Genomic DNA, 18,931 nt, shown 5'->3' with positions numbered 1-18,931 from the left:
CATCTGAGTAACCGGCCCCTTCTCCTACAACCCCTCACTTAATCACCCCCCAGCTCTGCTCCCAGAAGGAACACTTTGAAGCTTATGCGGGACTCTCCTCTCTGCATCAAGAAGCTCCATGGGGCCAGAACTGTGGTCAGAGGCTGCTGGTTTGCCGCAGGGTCATGCAGCCTAACTGTAGACACACACCCTGCCCCTCACCAGCCCTGCCCTTCACCATGCCCCCTTCACTCTCTGAGCTCCAGCCACGCGGCATCCTTGGAGCTCCTCTAAATGCCCAGAGCTCTCCTGCCACAGAGCCTGGGCACCTTTGCCCCCCACCTCTGCACACGCCCCACCCCTAACCTTCTTGCCCCCTCCCCCTCCTCTGTACATCCCATGCCCGCCCCACAGTCTTCCTGTTCTTCCCAGTCTCTTAGTGGTTCTCAGCTCCCCAGCGAACACAACAATGTCTCGAGACACTGTTGGCTGCCAGAACTGGGGAAACCTTACTGGCCCTTAGTGGATAGAGGCTAGGAGTACTGCTAACCATCCTGCCACTCACAGGACAAGCCCAGCAAAGAAGTACCCAGCCCAGAATGCCAGGAGTGCTAAGGTCTAGAAACCCTGCCATAGGCCACTTCGTCCAGCACCACCTTTCAGACCCTGCAGCTTGCCTGTCTGCCCCCTTCCCCCCAGCCGTGGCCTCTCCCTCCCACACAGCTCCCTGGCACAGCAGGTGGGCGTCACTGAGGACTGAAGTCACAGGGAAGGCTGCAGAGGGCAGGTGCAGGACCTGCTTCTGAAGGATGATGCGTCTGAGGCAGGAGGAAGGGATGGACTGTGTGGTGGGTCGGGCCTGGGAGCCCGCGAGCCCAGCCCAGAGGCAAGGGCAGGCTCATCTGGACACAGAGAGGCTCATGCATGCTGAGGGTGGGAGGCTTACAGGAGCTTGTCCAAGGCTCAGCCACCTGTGCCCGCCATGGTGGAGGAGCCCCGCTGGGGGTGGGAGGAGGCCTGTGAGAGCAGCACCGGCCATTCCAGCCGCCAGGGCCACCCACCAAGCTGCTGGCAAGCAGTGTGCTTCCAGGAACGGAGCAGCTCCCTGCCCTAAGCCCCAGACCCGGCCATGGCTTACTTCCCCATCATTCCCATGAAGCCCCAAGCCCATCCTCTGGAGGTGCTGACTGTGTGACAAGTCCAGGCATGCAAGGAAGCCCCCCTCTTGGAGGCCTGTCTCCCTAGGGAACAAGGCCCCTCAGTGCCTGTGACCATGAGGAAAAGAAGGCCAGGGGGTGACATCTCCACCTTGCCCTAACTGGTCCTTGCATGCCCCAGCCCCATCCCACTGGCCATGGCACAGGTCTGGCCTGAGCTACCACCCTCTCAGGTACTAAGCAGGTTGGGGGGATGCAGCTTCAGCCGACAGTGTGAAACGGGCAGGGTCCTGAGGTCTGGGCAACTCTGGGTGCACACTGGGCCAGCTACCCCATCATGGGGTTGAGAATATCACAGATCAGCTGGTCTGGGGCTTCAGTCCCATGAACTGGCAAGTCTCCTGGGCCACTCAGGGCTCACCAGCTCAGTCAGTGGGTTCCCAGGGTGCTTCAACTTGTTTTTGTTAATTAGTTGATAAATTCAACAACTACTCACTAGACATCTACCATGTGCTAGGACTGGACAAAGGACAAACTTCCAAAGCCACTGCTTGTTCCAGAGGAAGAGAGAGATAACGAGTGAACAGTGAATATATAAGAGTCAGTGAATGGGGTGGGGTGGGGATTCTACTTTGGCTATGGTGGTCAAGAAAAGCCTCTTGGGGAAGATGACAAGTTGAGAAGGAGCCAATCTCAGGAAGATCTGTGGATGAACCATTCCAGGCACAGAAAAAAGCACGTGCAAAGGCCCTGAGGCAAAAGTAAATGTGGAGCACAGAGGAGAGGCTTGGGTGGGGTTCTAGGTACCCTTGCCCTGGTCAGCCCACATATGCTGTACACTCTTTGCTCAGGGACCATGTGGCCTCCCTGATCTCTGACAGTAGTCCTTGTCTCCTGGTACAGAGGAAGAATGGAGCAAAGGGCAGGTGGCCCCAGAAACTCGGAAGAACACAGCCTGCCAATCACCAATGCTTGCCAGGGCAGAGGAGCTGCCCAGAGAGGGAGCAGGACCCCAGCTCAGGCTCCTCCCAGCCCTGGGCCCTGGGCAACTGCCCACCTACCTTCTGTGTCTGCTCCACCCATCCTTTACATCTTCATGCTAAGGCTCAGCTCTCCCCAGAGCCTTCCTGGCAGGAAGGACTATGGGCAGGAAGGGAGGGAGGGAGTCATCATCTCTAACTCATCATTCTCCTTAATATGCTTTCATTCTTCAGCTTAATTCAGTGAGAATTGAGCACCTACTATGGGCAAGGCTCTCTGCTAGGTCTTCTGGAGGGAGGGTGGATACAGTGGCAACCACACCAGAAAAGGAGAGATTAAGTCAGTTTCATGAGTCAGAGACATTTCCTAGAATAGATGTCATCTATTATTGTTGTTATATAGAGCTTCTCTCTGTCAGAGACTGTTCTAAGTGCATTACATGTGTTAACTCATTCAGTCCTTACAACAACCCTATGAAGTGGATATTATTATCCTCATTTTATAAATAAGAAAAGAGAAGCACAGAGAAGCTAAGCAACTTGTCCAAGGTCGCAGAGCTGGTGAGTGGTGGAACCTGGATTTGGACCAGGCATTCTGGCTTCAGATCCCAGGCTCCTACCTTCCATGCCCTGATGCCTTTTAGAATATGGCATTTGAGCTTGGCCTTAAAGGATGGGTAGGATATGACAGGAGGAGTCAGAGTTTTCCAAAGAGAGAAAGGGTATGCCAGAGGGCGGAACCAGCATAAGAAAGGCTCCCAGATGGGAAAGTCAACCCGTAGCTGCACCTGAGGTGGAGGCAGAGGCTGGGCTTTCTGAGAGAGTAATGGTGTCTGTCCTGCAAGGGCCGACAGCAAGGAGGCTCTCTGGGCTTGGACCCTGGTCACATCCCCCACACAGGCCCCCGTTTTCCCCTCCCTGGTTTACCAGCAACTCCTGCCATCAGGAACAGCCACAGCTTCACCTGCCCTGTGCTCTGCTGAGTTTCTCACCTGACCCTGTCCCTGAGCCCTCAGACAAGGCAGCCGGGTAGGGGCTGTTATGGTGCCTACTTTACAGATGAGGAAACCGAGGCTTAGGCAGGCTGAGAAAGCTGCCCCTCACAGAGCTTTGCGGGGCTAGGTCAGGGCGCTTACCCTGTGCTGCAGAGCCCAAAGCTCACAGGGCCCTCCCGAGCAGCCCTCTGAGACTTCCTCTGTCCTGCTTCCCTCTCCCCACTCCCTGAACAGGGCTTGCCTGCCAGCAACACAGAGCCACTGATAACCTTGATAGCTCCAGCCTGCAGAAATAGAGGAAAGTGATGGCCATGTGAATCACTTTTATGACACTTATAAGAGAGTCGTAATTAATTTCCCAAATGCACATAAGACTCGGGATAGATTGGGTGCTATTCACGGACTGCACGATCGTGGGACAATTTTAGGCAAATGAACAGACAGTATTATTTGCTTTTCTAACTACTGCCTGGTGCATTCTGGTCTAGATGATGGCATTTCCAAAGCAATTTCAGAAAGAGATTAGAGAAGTAACATTTTTAATCTTTAGGAAAAACCAAGATGTGAGGGAGATTTAATGTCTGGGTTCTTATTTGGGGCGGGGAGGTGGGTATGGACAGTTAGCACTATGTTTTCTAGAGTTAGGGCAAAATGTAGCACCAAATAAAACCACAAAATCGCTTACTGTGTAAATGGCTACATTATCTCTAATTACTCTTACTTAGGCTACGTGCCCCCACGCCAACCTCGAGAGAGAAAGAAAAGGAGTCCACCTACGGATAGGGGCAGAATCATCAGGGCAGCTATGCTGAAGACCACCACTCACCAGGAGGATTGGGGACCCTAGGAGAAGCCCCTACCCCACCCCCATGGTCTGGGATTCCACTGTAGAGAGGTACACTTCTCAAGTGATGCAAATACTCTCAGGGACAGTGGTCACTTTAGTGAAAAACAGACTGGACCTTAACTTGGTGGAGAAGGAGGGTGTGATACCAAAAAGAAATAGATATTTGGTCTTTGTACATAGTTGCTGACACACAGTTCCTAAAACTCTTGGAATCTCAGGATTCGACTGCCTCTTGGGGACCCCTAGATGGAGGGCTGGTCAGGAAAGACCAAGCCTTGAATAGAAAGTTGGAGACTTCAGCCTCTTCCCTCCCTTCTGGGAGGGGAGCAGGGCTGGAGATTGAGTTAATCATCAATGGCCAATGATTTACTCAATCACGCCTACATAATGGAACCTCTATAAAAACTTCCAAAGGAAGGGGTTTGGAGAGCTTCTGGGTTGGTGAATGCATCCGCGTGCTGGGAGGGTGGTGCGCTCAGAGAGCGTGGAACCTCAGTGCACTCTCCCACACCTTGCCCTATGCATCTCTTCCATTTGGCTGTTCCTGAGTTGCATCCTTCATAACAAACCAGTAATAGTAAGTAAAGCACTTTCCTGAGTTCTGTGAACCAGTCTAGCACATTTTCAAACCAAAGGAGGGAGTCTTGGGAACTCCCAATTTGTAGTCAGAAGTACAGGTGGCCCAGGACTTGTGACTGACATCTGAGGTGAGGGCAGTCTTGTGGGACTGAGCCCTTAGCCCGTGAGGTCTGCACTGACTAACTCTGGGTAATTAGTGTCAGACTTGAATGGAATTGTAGGACACCCAGTTGGTATCTGGAGAGTTGGAGAACTAGTTGGTGTGGAGAAAAAAATTTCCACACATTTGGTGTCAGAAGTGCTGGTTGTTAAAAAAACAGTTCATAAAGGGAAAAAGAAATCCAGAACGCACCTGAAAAGACAAAAAGGGGCCAGGTGGCAGCATCGCAGGAAGGAAGGACAAACAAGGTGGCATAGGCTTGATTGATGTTGGGCAGACAGGCATTGTGCCAAGGGAGGGCAGATCAGCGGGAGAGGGGAACGTGAGAGGTCAGTGGACACCCCCTCACACCCTTCACTCGGCATTCACCACCCAGCCAATGCCAGCCCCTGCATCTCAGCCCAAGGGCAATTTCTGGTCACAGGAGAGTGCTAGCCCAGGGCTCACAGAGGAACAGAGCAGAGGGGCCCTGGATTGAATGTCCCCAGGAGCAGCCTTCATCCAACAATGCCCAGGAGCTGGTGGATAAACACCCAGCTTCCCCACCCTTCAGGCAAGACCACTTTGAGGCCTGTTCCACGGCGTCTCCCAGAGCTGCTCAGGGTTTGAGCCCCAGTTACCCACAGCAGTAACCTGCTTACTGGCCTCTCTGCCTTCACGGGCTCACTCCTCTTCCCTACCAGCACTCCCTGCGTCTACTCCAAAGTCAACTCCTTGCACTGATGTGCTCACCTCTGGGTCTGCTTCTGGGGAAACCCAGCAAGAGACAGGCTCTCCAAATGACCCATCTCGGGTCACATGCCCATCTCACTATTGCCAGAGAGGTAGTGTATTTACTGGCCAGATTTGGGCCACAGGTGGCCTGAGATCCCCTGCTGGACAGCGCAGTAAAGAGCAACTGGAAATTTACGGTGAGGGAGGGAAGGGCATTCCAAATGGAGGGGGTCAGTGTGAGCAAAGGTGTGGAAGTGAGGGACGGCCCAGGGAATGACAGGAACCAGGTGGTGACAGAGGATGGGTTTATGGCAAAGGAGGCTGGGGCTGGTGAGGAGGGGTAAGTTGTGAAGGATCTCATGTGGAAATGGGAGTAGCTTGCAGAAGGGGTTGGACCGGTATTGTCTGAGGTCTCCTCTAGCTCTGAAGTGTTGTGGGGCTGGGGTGGTGTCAGGAACTGATTAGGGTGAAAGTGAGAGTTTCATGCTAATCAGAGGAAGGTCATAGGTCACATTCTTTAAGGATCCCCATGGTCAGTCCCCCCGACATAGCTTAAGGGGCAGGTGTGGGTGAGAGTGTGGCTGAATCAATGCACCTCTTCTAGGATGACACCAGCCAACACTGAGCACAATTTGGGATGGGATGGGGTGAGAGCCCAGGCCCCAGGCTGAGCCTCAGGCAAAAGCTGGGGTCACCTTCAAGGGCATTGGTACTTCCTGGTGAAGAGGCTGCCCAGGGGAGACAGGAAAGGGAGCTGGTCTTTATGAGCTCATCCTATGGGCTGGGCACTTGCCATTGTTACCTCACTTTCTAGCTACGAAGTCAGGAAGTAGATACTGTACCCATTTTACGTATGAGGAAACTGAGACTCAGAATTAGGGGGCCTACTGAGGTCATATAGCAGAAAGGGAACATTCACGCTCAGGTTTGCCCAACTTCAAAGCCAATCACAACCCTTGATGTGGAGCAGAGTGAATGGGGAGCTCTTTAGGTAGAGTGGTCAGGGAGGGCTTCTTGGAGGAGGTGGTATTTAAGCTGAGGCTAAATGAAGACATTGAGCTGATGAAAGTAAAAAGCTGAGCAGAAGGAGCAACAAACATCAGTGCCTGGCAGGGGTGGGGTGAGAAGTGGGCATATTCAGATATATTTGGGAGTCAGAGCTGACTGACTGGATGAAAACAAGAATAAGTCCCTTGCCCTCAGGGAGGGGTCTCATGTCTCAAAAGGAGTGGCCATCCAGGGGCACTGGGTGACAGTTTCTGGTACCTGGAAATCAGGAGACCTGGGCTCCTGTCCTCCTTCATCCACTTACTTGTCGTGACTTTGCACAAACTTTTCTCCCATCTGAGTTTTTGTCTCTGAAATGAAATAAGAACGCTTGTAGGGCTGCCCTACAGGGGATCATCTGAAGCAAGTAAAGCAACGGCCCTGGATGCTCCACCAACTCTCACCCACAGAAGGGGCTCTCTCCAGGGCCTGGAAATGAGCACTGGATTGAAATGTGGATTGTGGATATGAGTGTGAAAAGTGCTACAATGACAACACACACAACCAGGGCAGAAGACGAGAGTCTGGATGGGAGAACTGTGGGGTGGATAGGGCATCTTGGAAGAAGTGGCTTTTCATCTGGGCCTAGATGTCGGGCTCAGGGTCAAGCAGGAATGGAGGAAGAGGACTAGCAGATGAGGGCACAGCACATGCAAGAGCGCGGAGGTGGGAAATGACAAACACCTCTGGAAAGCAGAGCGCAGGGCAGAGACTGGCCTCAGGGAAACACCAAGGGGGGAAATGCTATTCACCCAACTGCTAGGATGGCCAGGAAACCACCAATGCCTCTGGGGAAGACCCTCCTCCATTACCCAAGATGGTCCCAGACTGGCCCCCAATACCCTCCGAGACAGTGCCAACAGTAAGAGCAGACAGCACCAAACATAGATGAGAAATGTAAAATGAATAAATATTATTTAAGGGACTGAGTAATGCCATGAATTTTTCAGTGGCAGAAAACAGCAGAGAATTTATTTAAAAATGCATGAATTTCATATTTGATTATAACTCAAGAGCAGCCAGAAAGAGAGAGGGAGAGTGCAGGGCGGTGGCAAAAGACACCAGCAGCCTTGCAGACTGGAATTAATGAGGTTGTTCCTAACGGGAAAGGAGTGACATGGTGATTAGTTAATTACTATTCAGCCGCCTGGAATTAATGCACAACTGGAATTGGTGTACAATGAATTAAACTACCACATAAAGCTGCTACCCAAATTGAGCCCAGGACCTTGATTACTGATTGAGGAGGCTATTACCACGGCTTCACCATTGTGATTTCAGTAGCGTCTCTCTCCAACAACATGTTACACAGCTAGTGGGGAACTTGAGCTGAAGAAATCCACTGTCTGGTGAGGGTGTGATCCTGATGTCACACTTAGGGTGGGGCTCCCTGTGGCTGGAGCCTGGCCCAGAGAATGTTCTCAATGACCCTGTAGGGAAGGGGTGTGGAGGACAGGGAGGAGTGAAGGTGGGAGGGAAGGAAAGATGGGAGGGGCAGGAATGCTGCTAAAAAAGAAGACAAGGATCTGTCCTCTTTCCTCCAAGAGCACTGCAGTCCTCCTGGGCTTCCTGTCACCCTTGTCTGTTTCTGAGACCATGGCAACCATGATGGAGGCTACTGCAACAGTCCATTCTAGGTGCCTCCTCCAGTGCATTCTCACACAGTGGCCAGGGTGATCTTTTAGAGGCAAGTCAAACCATGTCTCTCCACTGCTTAAAACCCTCCAGTGGATATCTACCACAATGAGGATAAAATTTACTCTCCGAATCATGACTTAGAAAAGGCCTGGTGTGACCCGATTCCTACTACCTTTCTGCTTCACTTCTCCCTCTCCCCCTCATTTACATGGCCCAGCCATACTGGTCTCCTTGTGCCACAAAATCTCTAAGCTCAAGTCCACCCCAGGACTTTTGCATGTGCTGTTCTAGCTGCTTGGAACTCTTTTCCCATCAAGGAGGTCTCAGCTGAAATGCCACCATCTCAGAAAGTCCTATCCTAACTTCCTCGTCTAAACTAGCTCCACCACCACCACCATTATTGTCTGTCACATGAACCCTGATTAGTTCCTTCACGGCATACCCCAGGATCTGAGTTACCTTCCTCAGGTATGTTATTCCTTTTTCATGCCCTGTTCTCTCATTGAAATATAGCCTCCATGGAGAAAAGACCGCCTCTTCAATAAGTGGTGCTAGGAAAACTGGACAGCTACATGTAAAAGAATGAAATTAGAACACTCCTTAACACCATACACAAAAATGAACTCAGAATGCATTAAAGACCTAAAAGTAAGGCCAAACACCATCAAACTCTTAGAGGAAAACATAGGCAGAACACTCTATGACATAAATCACAGCAAGACCCTTTTTGACCCACCTCCCAGAGAAATGGAAATGAAAAGAAAAATAAACAAATGGGACCTAATGAAACTTAAAAGCTTTTGCACAGCAAAGGAAACCATAAACAAGACAAAAGACAACCCTCAGAATGGGAGAAAATATTTGCAAACGAAGCAACTGACAAAGGATTAATCTCCAAAATATATAAGCAGCTCATGAAGCTCAAGATCAAGAAAACAAACAACCCAATCCAAAAATGGGCAGAAGACCTAAATAGACATTTCTCCAAAGAAGATACAGATTGCCAATAAACACACGAAAGGATGCTCAACATCACTAATCATTAGAGAAATGCAAATCAAAACTACAGTGAGCTATCACCTCACACCAGTCAGAATGGCCATCATCAAAAAATCTACAAACAATAAATGCTGGAGAAGGTGTGGAGAAAAGGGAACCCTCTTGCACTGTTGGTGGGAATGTAAATTGATACAGCCACTATGGAGAACAGTATGGAGATTCCTTAAAAACCTAAAAATAGAACTACCATACGACCCAGCAATCCCACTACTGGGCATATACCCTGAGAAATCCATAATTCAAAAAGAGACATGTACCACAATATTCACTGCAGCACTATTTACAATAGCCAGGACATGGAAGCAACCTAAGGGTCCATCGACAGATGAATGGATAAAGATGTGGCACATATATACAATGCAATATTACTCAGCCATAAAAAGAAACGAAATTGAGTTATTTGTCGTGAGGTGGATGGACCTAGAGTCTGTCATACAGAGTGAAGTAAGTCAGAAAGAGAAAAACAAACACCGTATGCTAATACATATATATGGGGGAAAAATGGTTCTGACAAACCTAGGGGCAGGACAGGAATAAAGACATAAACATAGAGAATGGACTTGAGGACACAGGGTGGGGGAAGGGTAAGCTGGGACGAAGTGAGAGAGTGGCATGGACATATATACACTACCAAATGCGAAGTAGATAGCTAGTAGGAAGCAGCCACATAGCACAGGGAGATCAGCTCAGTGCTTTGTGACCACCGAGAGGGGTGGGATAGGGAGGGTGGGAGGGAGACACAAGAGGGAGGGGATATGGGGATGTACGTATGCATATAGCTGATTCACTTTGTTATACAGCAGAAACTAACATAACATTGTAAAGCAATTATACTCCAATAAAGATGTTAAAAAAACTATATATATATATATGTATATATATATATGCATATTTATAGCCTCCATGAGGGCCGAAGGTGTCTGTTCCCTCGCATGCATACGCACGGCCCCAAGACTAGTGTCCAGTGAAGAAAAGCAGGCAGGGGGACCCATCACAAAGGCCACACAGAGGCTCCTCTACAGGTGATGGGCCTTGTGTCTCAGCAGACACCAGAGGTGACTGCTACTCTCCCACCTGGAGATGGGAAGGTAAGGTGGGGTTCAGACTCCCCCAAACCACAGTGACTGGGAGGTGGAGAAGGAGGGAGGGGTTACCATCTGCGATTGGAGACCATGCCCTGGTCCCATCTCTGCCACTAAACATCTGTATGACCTTGGACCATCCCCTCTCTGGGCCTTAGTTTCCTTGTATAAAGATGGATGCACTTATTCCTATCCTGACTGCCCCTCACAGGAGCTCAGTAAGCTGAGGTTAGAGAAAGTACACAGTGGGCACCACATCAGGATGAGTCCTGGCTCTGAAGGGCACAGACTGTTTGCAGACTCCCTGCCGCCTGGATGAGAGTGACCCATGGACCCGGAAGGCTCAGGAACCTGGCCAAGCGCTCTCACTTCTACCTGCAGCCCCACTGGAAGGAGTGCAAGGTGACTCCAGAGGGCCATGGGCTGGCCCGAGGGCATGCACTCACCTGTTCTGAAGAAGAGGAGAAATAAATACCAGGGCAGCAGCTTTCCCTCTGGATATTGTGCTGAGGAGCCTGGAGTCTGGCAGACTGTGCCCAGCATCACCCCAGCCGGAGAGAGGCCTCCACGCAGGAAGCTCCAGTTTCCTGGAATCCCCTGGACAGTGGTTGGGCCAGAGTTCCCGCATGCCCCCAGGGCTGATGCCACATGCCACACTGCCAGACCAATAGCTGACACCAAAGATGTGCGGGGTTCTGGCTGGGGAATGGGGAGGAGGCTACTGGCATGCACTGGGGATGTCAGAGGAGAGCTCCAGGGGCTCACAGTGGATTTGGGGATATCCACAGGGGTGTAAGTTGACCCCTACTCATTGTAGGAAAGGCCACAGGACCGTGTCTTTGACTATGATTTTGTTTGTTAATTTTTTGTGTTATACATCCAGTAAAGCATTTCAAGGGTCCAACTCAATTAATTTTAACTGACATATACGCTGTGTAACCACCACCCAGATTAAGATATAGAACATTTCTAGCATCCAGCCCCCTGCAAAGTAACCACTATTCTAACTTTTATCACTGTCAATTAGTTTTTTAATTGCATTTAAATGGCTTTTTCTGCCCAGCATAAAGTTTGGGAGATTCATCTGTGCTGATGTACATATCACCAGTCGTTTTCTATTTTACCGCTGAGTGGTACTTCACTGTGTGGCTGGACTCAATTTGTTTATCTGTGCACCTGCTGATAAGCACCTAGGTGGTTTTCCAGTTTGGGGCTATCATGAATAAATCTTCTATGAACATTCATATTTCTGTCTCTCAGCACACACAAGCCATCCATAGGGCAAATGATGGCTCAGAAGGTAGGCAGATATTCAGCTTTAGAAGAAAAGGCCTAACCGTTTTCCAGAGTTGCTGTACATTTCCACATGCAATGTATGAGGTCCAGTTGCTCCACATCTTCACCAGTACTTGGTATTGTCAGTCTTTTTAGTTTTAACCATTCTGGCAGGTGTGAAGTGATCTCTCACTGTGGTCTAATTTTGCATTTCTCCTATGACTAATGATACTGAATATCTTTTTTTTTTTTTTGGTACTTATTGGCCATTTGCACATCTTCTTTTGTGAAGTACCCATTCAACTATTTTGCCCATTTTCTTACTGAACTCTCTTCCTCTCCTTGACTTATAGGCATTCTTAATATATTCCAGATAGCAAGTACTTCGTCAAATACATGCATTGTGAATCTCTTTTTGCACCTGAGGAATTTGTTAAAATGGCTGATTCTTTGGCTGCACAGCTGGAGATTCTGTTTGGGAGGGTTTTTAACCAGGGCTCCTGGGGGATCTGCTGCCCTACCCACATCTTGCTTTGAGAACCCCACTGAGTTTCAGGGTGGGAAGGCAAGGCATAGGATGAAGCCCCACTCTGAACAAGTCTGCAAACTTGTAGAAGGTTGGACCCAGGGATCCTGACACTCCTTCCCTACATAAATGTTCTAAAGCACGTGGTTTGAGCATTCCAGTGTTCTGGAGTTCCATGTTGATTCTAATTATTTTTTTAACATCTTTATTAGAGTATAATTGCTTTACAATGGTGTGTCAGTTTCTGCTTTATAACAAAGTGAATCAGTTATACATATACATATGTCCCCATATCTCTTCCCTCTTGCATCTCCCTCCCTCCCACCCTCCCTATCCCAGCCCTCTAGGTGGTCACAAAGTACCGAGCTGATCTCCCTGTGCTATGCGGCTGCTTCCCACTAGCTATCTATTTTACGTTTGGTAGTGTATATATGTCCATGCCACTCTCTCACTTTGTCCCAGCTTACCCTTCCCCCTCCCTGTATCCTCAAGTCCATTCTCTTTCAGGTCTGCATCTTTATTCCCGTCTTGCCCCTAGGTTCGGAAGAGTAAGACGCAGAGATCACCTTCCTTCCATGTTTATGCTGCCCCATCCCTGCCCTCCTCTGCTAATGCGTGGAGAGGATGGGAAGGAAAAGAGGCTCCTCGAGAGAAGAATGTCCAGGTTCTGCACACAACTTGTGGGTCCACAGATGTGGATTGAAGGCCCCTGGCTCTGTCACTCCTGAACTTCCTTATGCCTCAGTTTCTTCATCTATAAAATGGACCTAGTAACAGTGTCTATGTCATAGGGTCACTGAAAGAATTAAATGAGACAATGCATGTGAGGTGCTTAGCCTACCATACAATCAGTGCTCAGCAAATAGTAGACAGTTTTATTTATTAGATGATAAGTGGAATGAGGCCCCACATGGCCTCCCAGCTTTAAATGGTCACCAGCTATCTCCATAGAGCTCCGTTTTTCCTTCCAAGAGGCTCCAACCAACCCTGCAGTTCCACGCAAAAGTTTAGGAAGGCCTGGGCAGTACAGAGCATCAAGCTCCGACAGCCCTGTCCTGAAGCCCAACCCTGCTCCCCAGGGTTTATCATTAAAGTTTCCTAAGAACAGATTATGGCCCTCCCTGGAGCTCCCAGCTGCCAGGTCATCCTTCTCCCAGACAAACATTTTTGTCCCATCCCTTCCCAGGCAGTGACTCTGTCCTCTTCTGTGCTGGTTCTATTTCGCTGATGGCTCCAGCTACCTGCTGGCAGCAATTTCAGCCAGGGAGTTTACCCAAAGTAATAAAATAGCCATCACCCCAGGAAAGTAGCAATAGAGTAAATGCATGCATGCTCTTTAGATTTCAGAGAGCTCCTCAGTTACTTTGCCAGTCCCAGAAAAGCAGCTGCCTGAGGACTGAGGAACCTGTGAGAGAATCATGCCTTGGCCTCCCCACAGTGCAGGGGTCTGGGCTCCTCTGGCACAGGGACTTGTATGTCATCAGTAACATTCAGTCTATTTTTGTAGAATAAATGGATTAAATAATCTCAGATTCATTCATTCACTCATGCATCATTCAATTTCAATTAAACAAACATCATAGAGCAACTCCTATTTTCAATAAACAATGTGACCAGAACTAAAGAGTTATTTTTGCAAAACACAGACTCACCCCCCTACTTGATGGGAGGGATGGGAAGGGGGTGTGACTTGGCAGAGCTGTCCGCCTGCCTAAGAGACACTTCTCTTCTCCTCTCCTCAGGAACCTCATGGACTTAGAATCCGCAGGCATGATGAGAAGTTTTTCTGTTTGTCTGATCTCCACTCAGCCTTTTTTGGTTTAACTGAACACAGTTTCTGAATCCATACTCTGAAAATAACAGCCTGGCACATCCCTCAGTTCGAGGGTCCATCTCTGTTGATAGCACCTTCTCCTTCAGGCTCTGAGAAATGGACCTGTCTCAAGAGCAGCTAATCTTGGAAAGAAGGAGCCATGAGGATGCAGGCTTGGCCCAGGATGGATGATGGACATAGCTCCCCACCAGCCCCTCCCTGGGACAGGACCATAGGTAGGCAGGTAGACTTCCTCAGATGCCTCCTCAGCTGTTCCCTGGACCTCAGTTCTCCCTCTCTGTCCTCTCTCTCTCTCTCCCCCCACTCCCACCTCAGACCAGAGAGAAGCAGGTGGCTGACTGTTACATATTTGGTGCAGCTGACACTCCTTGGCCTCCATGCTCTGGGTTGCTGTTTCCATCCCTAAGGTAGTGTTTCAGAATTCCTCAGTGTTAGGTGACCAAAATAGGACATGGCCAGGTCTTGTCCTGGGGTTCAAAAGTTCAGTCAAGGACAATGCCTGTGTTAACCACCTCCTGAGACAGTGCAGGGATTCTTTCAGTGGAACACCCAACTAAAGACAGACCAGTACCAACCTTTGTGTACCAATCCTGATGCCACTGGGAACTGGGCTTCCCCTGTGGACACTGGACTGCTACTGGACTCAAGTCTCAAATGTTCTGGTCCTCCCTGGGCACCTAAAGATGGATTCCACAAAGCTTCCTGGGAGGGCTGGGTAGTGTCTTCATCAGGCATAGCTGAGCCCTTCCTCTCCAACCCTCTCAACACCCAGCCTCTCCAAATAGAAGTCTAATAATGTGGCCATGGCCAGACAAGAGAACATGGAAATACCCCATCACCTCTTGGTCCAGAGGTACAATATGTCTTATGGCGGAAGCCCCCCTGTTTTTTAAAGATCTCTGACATAGCATACCATGGCTGCAGTGCATAAGTGTATTATGATCCATTCCTGGACACATGGTCATTACCAAGACCCAAGTCAGCTTTTTCAGAGAGTCTTAGTATAGGAAACCAGATCTGTCCTAGTATCTTCCACCTGGTCAAGGGATGGCCCATTATCTGACCTAGCACCAGGGATCCATGCTGAAATGTGTCATCTCTTGGTGTCAGAGTCAAGTCTCAGATGAGCTGGCTTGTAAGACATGGTCGGCACTCCCTGTCACAGAGTGCTGACCAGTGGCTGTCAATCTCCTCTGCCGCCTTGCTTCTCCAACTCCAGAAATCTTTTGTTTGTCATGCTTACCCACAGATGACCCCTGGGTTAACTCATTTGACCTAAGAACCTTTAAACCCCCACCATGTCTGTTCCCTGTGTGATCTCTGAAATGTCTTGGTCATGGCTACACACAGTCATAGGCACAATGCATCGCAGGGCAAGAGAACACAATCATTGGTAATGATTTGCCAACACTTCCCAGTACATGCCTCCTTTAAGCATCTTATAATGCCAACTAATGAGAAAAAATGGCATCCACAAACAATACAAGCAGTCAGCGTGCCCAAGGGGTAAGTGCTTGTTCAGAGAGGTTTGCTCCGTGACAGTGGGAGGGAAATTGGCCAAACCAGTGGAGGCTCCCCCAGGAACAGTTTTAAGAGCTGTTCTCTCCTGAGGTGAGAAGAAGGAGATGGCAGAATCCACAGAGATGGAATGCCCCTTCTTGGGCAAGCAAGAGGGAAGATGTAATAGTCATGCCATGATACTCAAACCTTAGGGGAACCAATGAGTGAACATAATGATACAAACCACTGATGTTTATTGGGCACTTCTTCTTGTTGGACTCGAGGCTTAGAATTTTACATTTATTTTTTCAGTTTATCTTTGCAGTTACACCATGAAACCATTACTATTATTGACTCCATTAAAGATATTGAGACTCAGAGAGGTTAAGGAACTTTCCCAAAGTCACAGAGCTAGTGAGTGGCAGAAGTAGGTTTATGCCTAGGCCTGCCTGGTTTTAAAATTCATTCAGCCCAACAGCTGTCCATGCCATGTCTCTGCAGCATGCCTGCTTTGTATTAGGACTGGCCCTGAAGCAGTCAAGGCTTGGCCCAGGCCTTCCCATGAAGGGCCATGCCAGGACATCCTTCAGCAAAGCCATCTTTAGACCAGCCCTGGGAGACTCCCACCTGGGCTGTAATGAAGCTGGGGTCTCTGGAGTCCCAGGGCTATCCTGACCTACTGGGGCATGGGTACCTAGACATCAGCAGAAGTGATACTGCCCAGAGTTCTTGGCCTTCCCCGACCAATAGAAATCTATAAGAGACCAGTCAAAAAATTCAGGCAAGGGTTCACTGGGGCTCCTGTGGCCACAGAAGGGAGTGAAAACAAGTAACAGGTTCCCTTGCTCACTCCCTGAGGAGGGGCGAGCTGGTACCTTATATGGGGTGAGGGTAGGGATATGTCCTGGGGTCGGCAGGAGGGGTGGCTTAGGTGTTTTGCCCACCCCTTTGGTGGTGTTGTGTGCAGGGGGCATGCGCAGACACCCTGTTTTTGCTTCCAGCTCTTCAGAAATGGCAGTTGGGGTGTTTTTTTTCGTCTTTTTTTTGTGTCTCGCTGTCCAGAATTTGCCCCAACTACATGTGCATGTGGTTATTTTTAGTCCCTTATAGTTTCTTTGTATTTTGTAGCTTGAGGAGACATTTGTCCAGGTGCAAGCACTGCAGCAGAGGGTCGCAGGTCCCAGGTCCCAGCCTGTCTCAAAAGCACCATCTCTTCCACCTGCCCAAAGGGAAGGTCTCCATCCAGCTGAGGAATCGTCTTTCTTCCCTTAACTCGATTATAAAGACCATACTTCAGTTAACCTCAGAACCTGCTTTGGCCCCACCAGAGATAGAACTGCACTTCCAGTCCTCCCCCGAAGCCAACCAGCCAACACACTGGGCCCTGACAGCCCTCCTCTCATCCTCACTCCTGCCACAGGTCTGAGGGCTCTAGTTGCGGCTCAACATTGCCCTGGCCCACCCCAGAGCCCCAACCCCTCCCTGAAGACAGGCCGGCCCCCAGGCTGGGAATCCTCTTATATTCAAGCTTATATTCTCAGGACAGTCAGAAGAGCCATTGACCAAGAGACCAGTGTCATGGAGGCAAGGATTGGCCTGGCAGCACTGACTTTGGGTAAAGGATGTATTGCCTCTGAGCTTTGGTTTCCTCCTGTGTAAAATGAGGATGCTTCCAGCTTGCCCCACCACCCCCAGGTAACAAGGTGAGGTGCTTGGCCAGCACTCCCTTGCCAAAACGTTGCAGGGAAAGATTTTGCCTCCAGGAGGTGAGAAGTTCCACCACGGTGCCAGGCACTTTACCAGCAACAGCTCCAGGTAAACCTTCATGAGTCTTACTTGAGAAATTATGTATACAAATCCCATTATTAGTGAGGTAGCCCCCTCTAATTTCTCTCCAAGAGCTCTCTCTCAGTCAATATTTGCTGAAAATCAAATACAGACCTTGTTATGCGTTAATGCAAACACTGACTGAACTCCACCAAAGCATGCCCTGGGCTCAAGAGAGGGAACATTAAATTAACTTGCACAAGCATCCATGAGATGAAAGGCATCTACTGACCCCTCGGCCAACTTACAGGACTGAGGTTCTGCCCAAGTATTCTCACAGATTCCAGGAGTCCACTATGCTGGCAGTGAATCAGCACCAACACACTTGGAAATACCAGCCACAGAGCTGAGGACTGGATATTGGAGTGAGTGGGTGAGTGAATGAAGGGGAGAGAGTGGACAGTGAGAAAAACGCAGACTTGGAGTCACAGGGTCCAGGTTAACCTTGTCTTCACTCGCTGTCTGCTATTTTCTGGTTTAAACTTTGAGTCTCCATTTTCTCATCTGGAAAATAAAGTGAAGATTATATGGGGTAAAGATTAAATGAAACAATCTTTGTAAAGTGCATAGCACGGTGCCTGACACATTGTAGACTCTCAAAAAATATATTATAATAGATCAACCATCCTATACCGACAAAGCCACATAACCAAAAAAGCATGATTAAAGTGTACATACTTAGAGACAGAAACTATTTTAAAATGTATACTGGCTGGGACTTGGCTCAGGATTAGGTTGTAAATTCCTGTTTGGACCCTGCCCTGCTTCAAACACATGCCATTGTGATAGGTAAAATATAATTCAAAAAGTTATAAAATATATGGCTGTCTTCAAAAACAAGATAAACATTGCAATGATGAGAGAGGAATTAGAAACACAAAGTGGCAGTCAATTGCCACACACAAACACAAAGTGGCAGACTTCTAGTGGCCAAAGCCATGGAGGGGTAGTGGAGACTAAGAGGACCCCACAGTAGGTGGGGTGTGCCTGAGAGCCACTGTGGGAGCTAGCAGGCTGGAGCTGTGTCCCTAATTTAGAAAGGATGGCTAGGAAAAAGTGCACCCAACCGCTATCAGGTGAACAGGGATTCACTAGGTGATTGATAGGTCTAGAATCTGAGCTACATAGAGGATGTAGCAATTATAAGATCTGTACAATTAGTTGGATGCTGCTAAATGCTATTGATTCACTGAAGAGAGAAATGACAGACTCAGATCAGCTGATTAATTACCAACTTGAGGTATGGTATGGCAATCAGAAGGCCTCTGTGGCAACGTTCAAACAGATCATCCTTCCTCATCGGAAAGCAAACCATGCTTAAGATGAGACCTAGGATCTGACTATAAGAGCAGCAAAACTCCAGAGAAGGCTGAGGTCTCCTATGCCAAAATCAAGGCCGAGGTAGAAAAGAACTGGCACTCTGAGACTTGGCATAGAGACATCTGAGTGGATACCTCACAACAGTGAACTCCTGGACTCCCCTGAGCCCTCTACCTACAGAAGTGGTCGACTTCCTTCCTAGAAGATGGCAGATCCTCTTGCTCGAACTCTATTCAGAGAACCCCATGGCCACAAATCTCTTGTAAGACAACATCTTCCCTCCTCAAGATCTGCTCCCACTTCCCCTACTGGCCACTAGAACAATAACTAGAGTCAAATCTCAGCAGGCCCTGCTAAGGGAAGAGAATTATTCACCAATGGAACTGAAGGACCTGACCTATGTGAACCCACA

At 49.0% G+C, this 18,931-nt stretch overlaps 1 long non-coding RNA gene across 1 annotated transcript in view; it reads left to right on the top strand.

The window, feature by feature from the left end:
* LOC309648710 overlaps positions 1-18,931 on the top strand; it is a 295,211-nt gene that overhangs the window by 261,002 nt on the left and 15,278 nt on the right. The window lies entirely within an intron of this gene.

Source organism: Balaenoptera physalus (genome assembly GCF_965194825.1).
Source record: "Balaenoptera physalus genome assembly, chromosome: 19".
NCBI lineage: Eukaryota > Metazoa > Chordata > Mammalia > Artiodactyla > Balaenopteridae > Balaenoptera > Balaenoptera physalus.
The sequence above is the reverse complement of the archived record's forward strand: the minus strand, read 5'-3'. Positions and strand labels throughout refer to the sequence as shown.